Genomic DNA, 13,917 nt, shown 5'->3' with positions numbered 1-13,917 from the left:
AGGATTACCATACATGTTTTTTTGCGGACTCACCTACTAAACGTGCAAAAAGGATGGCAATTGCGATAGCAAAAAATGTCAGCTTTATTGTGAAAGACCCATGAGGTCGGTTTCTGTTTCTGAGAGGGAAATTACAAGGAGTAGAATCCACACTAGTGAGCATCTACTACACTAATAAAAATCTGATGGCTTATCTGGAGGGCGTATTGAAAAGCCTCATGGATTTTATAAGGATCAGTTAATCGTGGCAGGAGATCTTAATTTTTGTATGAACCCATGGTTGGATACACCTTCACGAGCACAGAGGGATGGACGCAGTAGTCTAAAATTGATTAAAAAAAGGTTTTATCAATGTCAACTGATGGACACATGGTGAATTAAACATCCAAGGGATAAGGACTACACAATCTTTTCCCCTGCACATGGGATGTACTCAAGGTTGCACTATATAATAATAGAGAAAAGACATCTGGAATCCTTGGTAAATTCTAATATTGAAGTAATGTTATTATCAGATCATGCACCTGTTACAATGAGACGAAAATGGGGAAAGGAAGAGAATAGAAGTAATATGTGATAATAACACTTATACAGGATCCAGAGACAGCAATAAGACTAGGGAAAGAGATACAGCATTATTTTATGCTCAACGAGACTGAAGAGGTATCTGTGGCGACAATATGGGAAGCACATAAGGTGTATATTAGGGGCATTCTGATCTCGATAGGAGCCTAAGAAAAAGAAAGAAAGGGAGAAGAAAATAAAACTGTGGAATAAGGAATTATATGATCTAGAACAACTACATAAAAAGAAAATGAGGAGATACAACAGAAGATAATTTTGAAAAGAGAAGAACTGAAGGATACTATGTCACAGGAAACTAGAAGGGTTTTTAATAGGGTGGATAAAGAGAGATATCAGTGGGGGAATAAACCATGAAATATTTGATGAAAAGGGTAAGAGAAAAGAAATCAAGGAATTATATAGAGAAAATGAAAGATGAAAATGGAGAAATGGTGTATTCAACCACTGATATTGCTAAAACATTTAAAAAATATTATAGCAAGCTATATGATATCAAATCTAGCAACCCAAAAGAATCAGAGGGAGAAAGAAAAGAAAAAAGACAGCTATATTTAAAGAGGCCGGATTGCGCAGGCTAGAGGAGGAGAGGTTGTTAGCCCTAGAAAAACCAATCTCACAGGAAGAAATCATTGTGGCACTGAGAAGTACAGCAACAGGAAAGAGCCCAGGACCAGACGGTTATACGCTGAGATATTATATGAAGTTTCAAAAATGGCTTGTGCCCAAATTGTGCCTTTATATGTATGCATTGGGAGAGGGGATGAATATGAGGAAAGAGTGGCTGCAGGCACACATTACAATTATATTGAAAGAGGGGAAAAACCCATCCCAATGTGCTAGCTATAGACCAATATCACTCTTAAATATAAATACGAAACTCTATGCAAAGGTTCTAGTAAATAGGATGAAGGAGTTGATGTTGGATTGGATACATGTAAATCAAGTGGGATTTGTGCCAGGGAGGGAATGGATAATGGATTAAGATCATTGCTTCTTTTGCAAAAAAGGAAGCTAGAGAGGGGCTCAGCGTTGGTAGTATCAATCAATGCCGAAAAAGCCTTTGATAGGGTAGATTGGGGATTTATGATGGACACATTGGAAGTATTAGAAATTGGAGACAGGATGATTCAGTGGTTAAAATTTTTTATAGTTTTCCATCAGAAGCGGTGAAAGTCAATGGTTCATTATCACAATTTTTTTAAATGCATAATGGGACAAGGCAGGGATGCCCTCTCTCTCTACTGCTTTTTGTTATTTCTCTGGAACCACTTTTAGCGACTTTTTGAATGGGTATAGATGTAAAAGGAATTTTGTTAGGGAATGTAGAGCAGAAAGTCACGGCTTATGCAAATGATATGTTATTTTATGTTGTGAACCCAAGAGTAACATTATCCAACCTAATGAAAATTTTAAAATACTATTGAAAATTAATCCCTCAAAACAGAGATATTAAATATCACAGTTTCAAAGTCAGAAAAACAGAGCTTACAGAAAGCCTTCCCCTTTGTATAGAAAGAGAGAGAATTAAGTTATCTAGGAGTAAAGCTTACCCCTTCCTTGAAATATCTCTATCAAATAAATTATTAAAGACGCGACGGCCACACACTCCTTAACAACCATGACAGTTACTGACAGTTACCAGTGCATACCATATACCTGGACCACTACTTAATTATTGCATGCATTTATTAATTTATTTACTTTTGTTAATTGATTTTAAGGTATTTTTATGCAGTATTTACTGATCCTTTTTTTGCTATTTTTGGTAAATTCTGCATACTAGCAATAGTGAATTGACATTTTCAGTATCGCATGTGAAATGTGGTCACGTGACTGACAAAAAAAAGTGGGAACAAGGGCAGGCAGCAGGGCTCGGGAGTAATCCCTCCTGAGTGCCCCCATAGGAAATGTCTTCCTATGGGGCACTGGAGGAGCTAGGAGTGCCGGCCAGGGACCCTAGAAGAGGAGGATCAGGGCTGCTCTGTACAAAACCATTGCACAAAGCACGTAAGTATGACATACATGACACATATGACGCGTTTATCATTTTAAATTGAAAAAAAAAAAAGCTTTAAGCTTTTAAATCACATTAAATCCTTTTGATTTATTAATGAAATGCAGTCAAGTTGCATATATAGTAATAGATCTGCTGTTCTTTTTCTGTGACAGCTGTGAAACATGCAAATTCATGCATCCTATAGTGCAAAATCACGTGATCAAACCAAATATTGTGCAAACAACATATACAGTAATCATATAATTCCTCCTGTAATATATACAGACTGCACATAAATCAGTCAGAAACATACAGTACTATATAATAAAGTCCACATCAAACATCTGTGCAAACGTCACAGCAAAATCAAAACGTATTACATACCTCACATCTGTGGGGTTGATGTGTTCCCTGGGTGACCTTGACATCCATCCACACTCACCAGATATTTTTGACCCCTTGCACAAGCAAGTAGGTCAAAAAACGTTCTGTGACATTCCTTAGGTACAGTATATATTCCAGGTACCATATTTGATCTTTCCAGCTCCTATCACCAATCATTCATATCCTCATATAAAAACAAATGTGTCAAGAACAAGGGTTAAATAGAGCCTCCATAGCATAATACCATTTGTATTAAAATTTAAAATACAAAACCAAGACACTCAAATGTAGTTGTTGAAAAGAAGTCAAACTGAACATTGTATAATGGACGACATTAAAAAATAAAACAGTTATAGTCTTAAGAACTTTTAAATTAGAATATGGGATGCAGGGATCAGTAGATATACCATAAAGCGAGCACGGGTCAGTGTCATGATCAGCAGTCAGACTTAGAGACCAGTAGCTATAGCAGTATAGAGACTCCCTCTGACCAGCAGGATAGGTATACAAACAGGTCAACATGGATGATGATGAAGGCTCATCCAAGGTGCAGGGTCTAAGTACTACAGTACACAATAATCTGGAAAAAAGGAAGTACAAAGGCATGGCTTTAGTAGGAAGTTCATGTGATGAGCAAAAAGGTTCAAGACAAATAGGGTTCAAAGCAAGATCATTCAAGGAATGGGGGGCTTGTATTCCATGTGACTCAGCAAGAAGAGCTATTGGCAGACATAGCAGAGGTCCTGGGTTCAGATCCCGACCGCGACAGTCAGAGTGTACAGATGTGGGTAAATTCAGGGGGAAGGAGGCCTCAAACCAGAAGAGAGACAAGCTAAAGTTTCCAGGACCAATACTCATAGGCTTTATGAATCTTACCATAACTTAAGAGTGAGCAAGGATAAAGAAAAAAAACGTGTGTTAGTAAAAAATGAAAATGCATGTACATAAATGCTAGAAATCTAGTTAAAAAAACGGAACTAGAACCATTTTTACATGAGGAGGACTTTGATTTCATGGGAATATCACAAACCTGGTTTGACAGCTCATGTAATTAATTTGCAACTGTCCTGGGATACTCCCCGTATAGAGGGGACAGGGTGGGTAGAAAAGGGGAGGGGTTTACCTGTAACTGTATGTCAGGAGTGATCTAACAAAAAGGATGGTATTGCTAATGGGCATTAAATGGGGCTTTGTTAGGAGGTGAAATATTTGTGTTTGGAGCTTCAATGTGATGAAACAGACAGTAAATTAATTGTGAGGGAATGTTATAGGCCCCCTAATGTTAAGTGTTATAATCATGGTAGCTTTCAATGCTCCTGATATTGATTGGGAAGATGGAACTGCACACTCAGTTAAGGCTCATCATTTTTTGAACGTGATGCAGGACAATTTCATGAGTCAAATGGTGGAAACGTCAACTTGAAATAATTCTCTACAGGACCTACTAATTATAAACAACACAAAGCTTGCAGATGTAGAAGTAAGAGATAACTTAGGAAACAGTGCCAACAGTGTAATTATGTTTGCCATAACTTATAGGAAAGGGAGACAAGGGGGAAGGATAAGTACACTAAATTTCATAAAAGCCAACTTTACTAAGCTACACTTCACACTAAATGGGATCACATTCTTAAAAAACAAAGCATATTGAAGAGAATTGGGAATGCTTTCAGGGCATATTAAATAATGGAATGCGTCAATGCATTTCAATGGGCAACAAATATAAAAGAAGAAAAGTCAAACCTGGGTGGCTAAATGCTAACATCAAAAGGCATATTAATGGAAAAAAACTGTCCTTTAAAAAATATAGGGTCACCATCACCATTCCAAAGACACATTTATGAGGAGATTGAAAAAATTACAAAAATGTGTTTGAAATATATTAATAGTAAAAAGGTGAGGTTAAAACATATTGATCCCATAAAAGATGATTAGACAAAAGTGACAGGGAGAAGACAACTGTATTAAATACATTCATCTATTTAGTTAATGCAAATGAAAAGAAGGAGTATAATAAACAAGACAGTGAGGTTAACAATGATACATTGAATTTACCTGTGAGGCTGACAGAGAACAGTATTCAGAAAAGACTAGAAAAAAATTAATGTAAATAAATTACTGGGACCAGATATCTTATGTCCCCAAATGTCCTCCAAGAACTTAGCCATGTTATAGTCAGACCATTATTCCTATTTTATAAGGAAAGCTTAATGACTATAATGGCACCAGCTGATTTGCAAAAAGCAAATGTGGTACCAATATTCAAAAAAGAGCCAAGATATATACATGGAAACTATACACCAGTCAGCCTAACATCGATAATATGTAAACTATTGGAAGAAATTATAAGGAATCATATCCAAGAATTTTCTGATTAAAATAGTATTATTAGTAGTAGCCAGCATAGATTTATGAAAAAAACATTCTTTCCAGACCAACCTTTTAACATTCTGTGTAAATGTAACCCACATTCTTTGTAACTGAGCTGTAATTTCGATACAGGAAGGCCTGTGGAAGTAGTGTATAAAGACTTTTAAGGCATTTGATATAGTACCCCATAGATGCTTAATTCACAAATGTCTTTTGGCAGTGATGAGGTTGTATGTACCTGGATAGAAAACTGGCTGCAGAAGCATGTCCAGAGAGTAGTGATTAAAGGCATATTTTGGGTCTAGACTTATGAACAGTGTGCCCCAGGGTTCTGTTCTTGGACCAATTTGGTTTAACTTTTTCATAAACAATAAAGAGATTGGAATAAATAGTTCAATCTCAGTGTTTGTGCTGATACAAAACTATGCAGGGCAATAACTTCAGAACAGGAACTGGCAACTTTACAAGAAGACCTAGTTAAAATAGAGGCAGCTAAATGGCAGATGAGGTTTAATGTAAAAAAAAAATGTTAAGCAATGCACTTGGGATCTAAAAATATGAATGCAAGTATCTCAATTGGGTAAAAACTTCTGGGTGAATCAAGGATGGAAAAGTATCTGTGTTTCCTAGCAGATCACAGACTCAGCAATAGCATTCAATGCCAAGCTGCAGCAAGCAAGACTAGCAGATTATTAGTATGTTTTAAATAGGGTATTTACTAAGACAAAAGAAATATAGTATTGCCACTTCACAATACAATAGTTCAGCCACATCTTGAGGATCCCATCTAGTTTTGGTCCCCAATCATCAGGAAGGATGTGATTAAACTGGAGAGAGTCCAGATTAAGGCAGCAAAGCTAATAAGAGGGTTGGAGGACCTTAGTTATAAGGAATGACTACAAACATCAAACTTATTCTTACCATTGAAGAAGTGCTTAAGAGGGGATTTGGTTGCAACATACAAATCTTTGAATGGTGATTCTAGCATTGTAAGGAAACTATTTGTCCTAAGGTCTCTAAAGATGACACATGGCCACACAATGAAGCTACACAAGAAGAGGTTCGATCTTAAACTGTGTAAGGGTTTCTTTACTGTTAGAGTAGTAAGAATGTGGAACTCCTTTCCACAGTTGGTGGTGTCAGCAGAGAGATTAAATAAATTAAAAAACTTTTAGATGTGTTCCTCAGCGAACACAATGTACAGGGATATTGAAAATGGTAGCAATATACACACACACACTGGAAACTGGATGGACCAGTGTATTCCACCTTGTCGACTAAGTAACTTTGACACTATATATAACTATGTAACTATAGGTGTATTATTTGTTAATAAAGCCAAGCTAGATAAGGTACACTACAAGGCAGACTCATGGCAAAGGTAGAAATGTAAGATAAGCCATGAGGTAAATATCTTAACACCAAGGTTCCCAGATTTTATGGGCTTTCAGAGGACAGTTTATTTTCTCATAAATGACATTCTCATGGTGAATTACCTGGTTTATGAAAAGCTTCCATTGGGATATGATAGGGGGAGATGGATTCATTCATCTAATGACTATAGTTTTACGGGCTATAAATAATATTTCTCATAAAATATTCTAGTATAACTTGGCGAGCATTCCTCATCCACTATATCAAACAGACAGATATTGGTAGTACATAAAACTGAGAGATTTAATAAGGTAACAAGAAAAATAGTCACTTGTTTCCAAAAGTAACCTATGACTCAACAACCCAAATTAAGATTTATGAAATCATCTTGATGTTGAGTGCAATGTATATAAGTTGAGGTAGCTAGGCATTCTATTTTATGAAGTCGAACAGGAGTCATATAAGTCTGATGAGTAATATATAATTGGATTCACCGGTTATTAGCTGCCAGTAATAAATATACCGTAATTCTGAAGAGCACTCATCGTCTGTTAAAGTAAGCATAAGGACTTGCCAATAACTTTAACCACAAGTTGGATTTTACCCAATTTAGTGTATTATGATTATTTTGCATCACCGCAACAGTGGATTTAGAGTGTGGCATTGAGACTTTTTTAGCACAATTTTGGACACTGTTTGATTTAACAGTTTATTGGCACATGTGTTTTAATTTTTGTACTATTCATTTACCACATGATCTTTTTTGATGAGTTCACTCATGTTTTATATACACTATATTGCCCTAAGTATTGGGACGCCTACCTGTACACGCACATGAACTTTCATGACATCCCAGTCTTAGTCCGTAGGTTTCAATATTGAGTTGGCCCACCCTTTGCAGCTATAACAGCTTCAAATCTTCTGGGAAGGCTGTCCACAAGGTTTAGGAGTGTGTTTATGGGAATGTTTGACCATAGACCAGAAGCTCATTTGTGAGGTCAGGCACTGATGTCGGACGAGAAGGTCTGGCTTGCAGTCTCCTCTCTAATTCATCCCAAAAGTGTTCTATCGGGTTGAGGTCAGAGCTCTGTGCAGGCCAGTCAAGTTCCTCCACCCTAAACTTACTCATCCATGCTTTGTGCACTGGTGCGCAGTCATGTTGGAATAGGAAGGGGCCATCCCAAACTGTTCCCACAAAGTTGGGAGCATTAAATTGTCCAAAATGTCTTGGTATGCTGACACCCTAAGAGTTCCCTTTACTGGAACTAAGGGGCCAAGCCCAACCCCTGAAAAACAACCCTACACCATAATCCCCCCTCCACCAAACTATACACTTGGAACAATGCAGTCAGGCAAGTACCGTTCTCCTGGCAACCGCCATATCCAGACACGTCCATTGGATTGCCAGACAGAGAAGCATGATTCGTCACTCCAGAGAACATGTCTCCACTGCTCTAGAGTCCAGTGGCGTTGTGCTTTACACCACTGCATTCCCAATTGCTTCCACTTTGCTATAATGCCAGTAACAGTTGACTGTGGAATATTTAGTAGCAAGGAAAATTCACAGATGAATTTATTGCACAAGTGGCAACCTATCCGGGTACCACAATTGAATTCTCTGAGCTCTTGAGAGCGCCTCAATCTTTCACAAATGTTTGTAGAAGCAGTCTGCTTGCCTAGGTGCTTGATTTTATACACCCGTGGCCATGGAGGTTATGGGAAAACCTGATTTGGAGGGGTGTCCCAATACTTTTGGCAATATAGTGTATATGGTATGGGATCACTATTGTGACTGTTTATAATATTTTTTCTGGTTGCATTACTAAATGTTTTTTTTATTTCTCAATATAGTAACACAATTGAGTTTATGTTTGGTTTATCAGAACATAAGATTAGCAGCTTTGCCCCTGTAGAATTTTACATGTGTGACCAAGGCCCTCTTATGTGAAACTAGGAGATAATGGCATGAGAATCATTTTTTTGCCATGTAGTTTTAAGGCCTAAATATATTCACCAAATTCCTCTATAGCGGGAATAGCAAATGTTAAGAAAAGCGTGTATCATTAAAAAAAGGGTAAAATCATTATTTTTTAAATAATCAATTTAAGAATTATACAATGTATCATGTGAATGAATTTAATAACAGGTTTTATGTACTGTATCCATTTCTGAGGAAAGACACAGGAGGTGTCTTAAATAAGTCAATTAGGTATCTATGCTTTTATTTTCTAAAGTTTTACACAATAATACTTGTAGTTGTGATTTTTATAATACATCTAAACAGTCTAGATGCTTTTTGCAAGTTTTTTTTATGTTAGTTTTATATGAAAGCGTCTTACTGAACTCTCTGGATAGACTTTTGAAAGCATATCACTGTGTAAAATCCACCGGGAATAAATGAGGGGTCTTAGGTGACATTGTGGTAGCCGGAAGCAGTGAATCAGAATGCATAAAGTCTGCACCTAATGGGACAGGTTGATATGTGAGTGCATTTTTAAATAAAGTGTGATGTGGTTTTTATATATTACACAAAGAAAAGTGCCTTTTTTTCTTTTCTTCTGAGCCTATATAGAGAGCCTGGAGGAGTGCTGGAGACCAGGTTATAAAGAAGCAGACAGAAAAAGAAAGGGTGGATATAACTGCACTGAAGCCTACACTAAGGACAAATCTAAAGGAAAGCAAAACATCCTGTGAGTACATTTATAAATAAAGTTTGATGTTACATTTATATGCTACACAAAAAAGAAGCATCTTTTTTCTTTTCTTCCAAACTTACTGGAGACTGCAGGAGTGTCGAGAATCCAAATTAGACAGAAAAAACACCTGGAGATGAAAGGGTGTATTCAGAGCCACTGATAAGGGGGTACCACTAGTCCTCCTGTACAGGGCCTGAACCAGCGGGGGGAGCAGACAGCAGAGGGAATCAGATAAGGGCAGGGAGGGTGATTGGTGATGTGGGGGGGGGCAATTATTGGAACCGGTCCCCTGTATGGCTCTCTCTGCTTCTCCTCCTCCTCCAGTTGGCTTTCAGCTGCTGCAGAGAGAGCCATACAGGGCATCAGTTCAAGTACTTCCCCCCACCACACAAATTACCCTCCCTGTGCACCATGCTCTTCCCCCTGCTGCCTGGGCCACCATGTGTCTCCCCCCATGGAGAGGAATATTTCAGGATGGAGAGTGGGCAAAGGGCCAGTAAATGTGTCATATTTATCAGTCCCTTCATTTTATGAATGAATACAATGAGTGATAGGCACCGATCACTCATTGTGTTCATTCATAACTCATGCATAGTATACTGTGTTTACTGAGCTCCAGTTTATGAATGAACAGGAGCCTCTGTGCAGAGTTCTTTCTGTTCATTTACTGTCTAGTGAAGCTGAGGCAACAGAGAAATATGCAGAGGAATCTATATAGACTGTCTGTTTTTGGGGCCATACAAATACACCCACACCCCTGTCAAATTGGGACCTGCTGCTGTGTTCGTACAGCTGCTGTGTCCCCATAACATGATATATCCTGCCTACACACAGTTCCAAGCACATAAACAGATGCTGATTAACACTGTACAGGCCACTGCACCCATGTGAATGCTCCCCAAGACCTCATTCACACACAGAAATTTTTTTTATTAACTCAATAGTTGTATCTTTTAGATTTAGCAGGAATTTTGTAAGTTATGTTATTGTTTGTGTCTGCTAATAATGATTTTAGTGCATTTTTAGTGAAAATATTGTTTTGATAATTGGGGGGGGGGGGGGGCGTTGGGGGGGGGGGGACTGTCAGGTAGGCTGTATGGGCCCTGTGATTTTTATCAGCAGCCATGGGTGTATACACCTCCACACTGAGAAACAACCTGGAAAGAATTGGGAGAGAGACTGAGGAGAGACACAGACATATACTGTAGGTGTAGAGATCTGCAAAACCACAGACTAAAGCTGTGATATAAACTTTCTTTTTACTGTACAGTGCTTGAATGGTGTGCTCACTCTTTCAGTTTCCTCACACAACACTAATTTACGAAAAGACATATCAGCCTGGATATCACACCACTTCCTCAAACTAAATCTATTCAAAACTGAGCTCATAATATTTCTCCCCCCATGCTCTTCCCCTGATTTCTCTGTCAAGATTAATGGCACAACTATCAACCCGTCCCCACATGCCAAGGTTCTAGGTGTAATCCTGGACTGTGATTTATCCTTTGACTCCACATTTAATCACTGTCCAAATCTTGCCACCTCAACCTACGCAATATCTTCAAAATATGCCCTTTCCTAACCAATGACACCACAAAGTTCCTAGTTAACTCTCTGATCATCTCTCACCTCGACTACTGCAGCTTCCTCCTTATTGGATTACCTTTGCATAGTCTATCTCCACTTCAATGCATCATGACTGCTGCTGCCAGACTAATCTACCTTACCATCCGCTCGTACTGCTCTCTGTCAGTCCCTCTACTGGCCTCCATTCACCCAATGAATTAAATTCAAAATACTAGGAACAACTTATAAAGCCATCCACAACTCAGCCCCCAGCTGCATTACAAACTTAGTCTCAAAATACCAACCTAATTGTTCTCTTCATTCCTCCCAAGACCTCGTGCTTTCTAGCTCCTTCGTCATCTCCTCCCATACTTGCCTCCAGGACTTCTCCCAAGCCTCTCCCATTCTATGGAACTCCCGACACCAGTCTGTTCAACTATCAACTACTCTGTTTGCTTTTAGATGATCCTTGAAATTCCCTCTCTTCAGAGAAGCCTGTTCTGCCCCCACCTAAAAACTGGAGATTTATTTTCTCCATCAGCTTATCCTCTACAGCTAGTAACTTTTGTATCACTTCACTCTCCCTCCTAGATTGTAAGCTCTAATGAGCAGGGCCCTCCTGTTTTAAACTATATTGTAAGTGTACTGTCTGCTCTCGTGTTGTAAAGCTCTGCACAAACTGTTGGTGCTATATAAATCCAGTATTATAATAATAATATAGGCTGAACATAACTGAACTTCTTCTTTAGGCTTACAGGAGCACCGGCCTGCTCTTAACCCTGATTAGATGTCCCAGTAAGAAAGCAGTGAGTTTTTCATTATGTATAGATTGGAATGGTGATATCTATAGCTGTATATCTGGATACAGATCATATTAGCTGTCCAGTTGACCAGTGTAAGGAAGATTCTCACCATAGTGCACAGCGGCGCAGGTGCAGATGTGCAAGGGTCCGGTCTGCTGCACATAGTCGTGTGCATTTGCGTTCACGCATGCGCACACGCACACATGCGACAGCCTGTTGCTAATGTTGGCGCCAATCAGACTATTTAAACCCAACAGCACTATTAGCCTGTGCTGTCTGATCTGCAGCTCCCCCTCCTGTATTCCTGTTCCTGTGAGTGATTACCTGTGATTGACCCCAGCTTGTTTCTTGGACTCTGCCTCTGCCTTCTGATTTTGCCTGATCTGCTCCCACCAACACTGACCCTGGCTTGTGACCTGACTATTCTTCTGTTTACTGTTCATGTCTGGTCTGCTTATCTGTCACCGATCCGGCTTGTCTGACCCTGCATACAGTCTGCTACCAGCCTGCTTTATTGCCTGCCTACCTACTCTGCTGCAAGCCTGCTCTGCCACCAGTCATCCCATCTCCCAACGAAGTGACAGCAATCCCTGCACAGACTACAGGACTGAACTGGCACTCATACCCCACTGTGCTCTTGTGGTTACTGTTCCACCTTCAGTGGCCCTCGAACCGGAGCTGTACGAGAGGCCTTCCTCCTGCTGTCAGGCTCACAAGTAAGGTATGTGACAATCAGTGTGTAATTTACAGTTTGAAACTGATATATTAATATATCTTGAAATAAGTCACATCAGCCATTAATCTTATCATTTGATTATTTACAGTAAACTGATGTATCAATGCATTGGGATGTTAAATAAGTATATCCATATATGAATTGACACTTGCTAAGGACCACTAAAACTGGCTATAGATGGCTCACATCTCAGCCTGTTCAGCAAGGACTGGCCGAGATTCGGTCCATGTATGGGCAGGCTGATGGTACATTGATCAACTTGGGTACAACCAGCATGTCACATTTCTAGCATGTGATTATTGTCAATGGCTATAGCTGCTAGTAATGATCACTGTGTTCTCTTGAAAGAGATGGTTCCCTGCACCTCCTAGCCAGCAGAACAAAATAGCTCCATGGGAGGGATTCTTATATCAACATTGAGTATTTTGCAGGAAAGAAAATCGCATCTTCTATGACATACCCAAGGATTTGCATTTATCTATTAATCCTACTCTGAATGTTGAGTTGAGTGTGTGAAAGTGTATACTTGACAGCCTTGATTATATAGATACAAGGCTTAAGCAGAGAGAAACTGGGATATTTGACTACATTAGGCAATGAGGGTTAATTTCAGTCTGTAGCAGAAGCTCCAAGGGCAATAAATCTACATTGCTAAGGCAAATAAGCAACTGCTTTTTTCTGCACAAAGGGTATCTGTGACTAGTTATAATCCCGAGATCTGACATTGGCCCCTCTATACTAGAAACTTCACAGTTTAGTTTTCCTAACAGGGTCTCTAATGCTCTTTCACACAACCTCTCCCCCACCCCCCACAGCAGCTCCCATAGCAGCAGCATGAGTTGATATGGCTATTGTTACTCAGCTGTTGCTGCCTTACAATAAAAGCTAAAAGTTTGCTAGATTGATTCCCATATTCAAAATATGTCTGTTTGATATAAAGCAGTTTCCATCTAGCATTCTCATGAAGTTTGGTGTGGTAAGATGCAGTGGTATTCTCTCACTGCGTATGACTGCAAAGTGAGCAAAAAATGGAGATTGTGCTCGGTTGCCCGGTTTGAGGAAGCCCCTATAAATGCTTTAAATGTGTGACATAAAATGTTATAATTAGAAACCTCTACATGGGTTTCCACAAATAAACATAACTGATCAGGAATTTGATTATTGGGGTTTATCAGCCCTAGCCAAAAAATGGTGTATTTTCTATTTTACCTGCATGCCAGCAAAGCAGAAAATCCAATTAAGAAGAATTTTTCACTGATCCAAAACCCCAATTGTTAATTATGATATGGATTCCAACCAGGGGCGGACTGACCATTTATAAACTCGGGCACTGCCGGAGGGCCCGGGGTCAGTAGGGGGCTCCATGAGATGCCCCTGGTACCTTTTTCATAGGCTTTTTTTAATTTG

This window comes from Staurois parvus, unplaced genomic scaffold (genome assembly GCF_062004578.1).
Source record: "Staurois parvus isolate SC_StPar_1 unplaced genomic scaffold, SC_StPar_1.0 ptg000334l, whole genome shotgun sequence".
Lineage (NCBI taxonomy): Eukaryota > Metazoa > Chordata > Amphibia > Anura > Ranidae > Staurois > Staurois parvus.
This window is presented reverse-complemented; position numbering follows the sequence as displayed.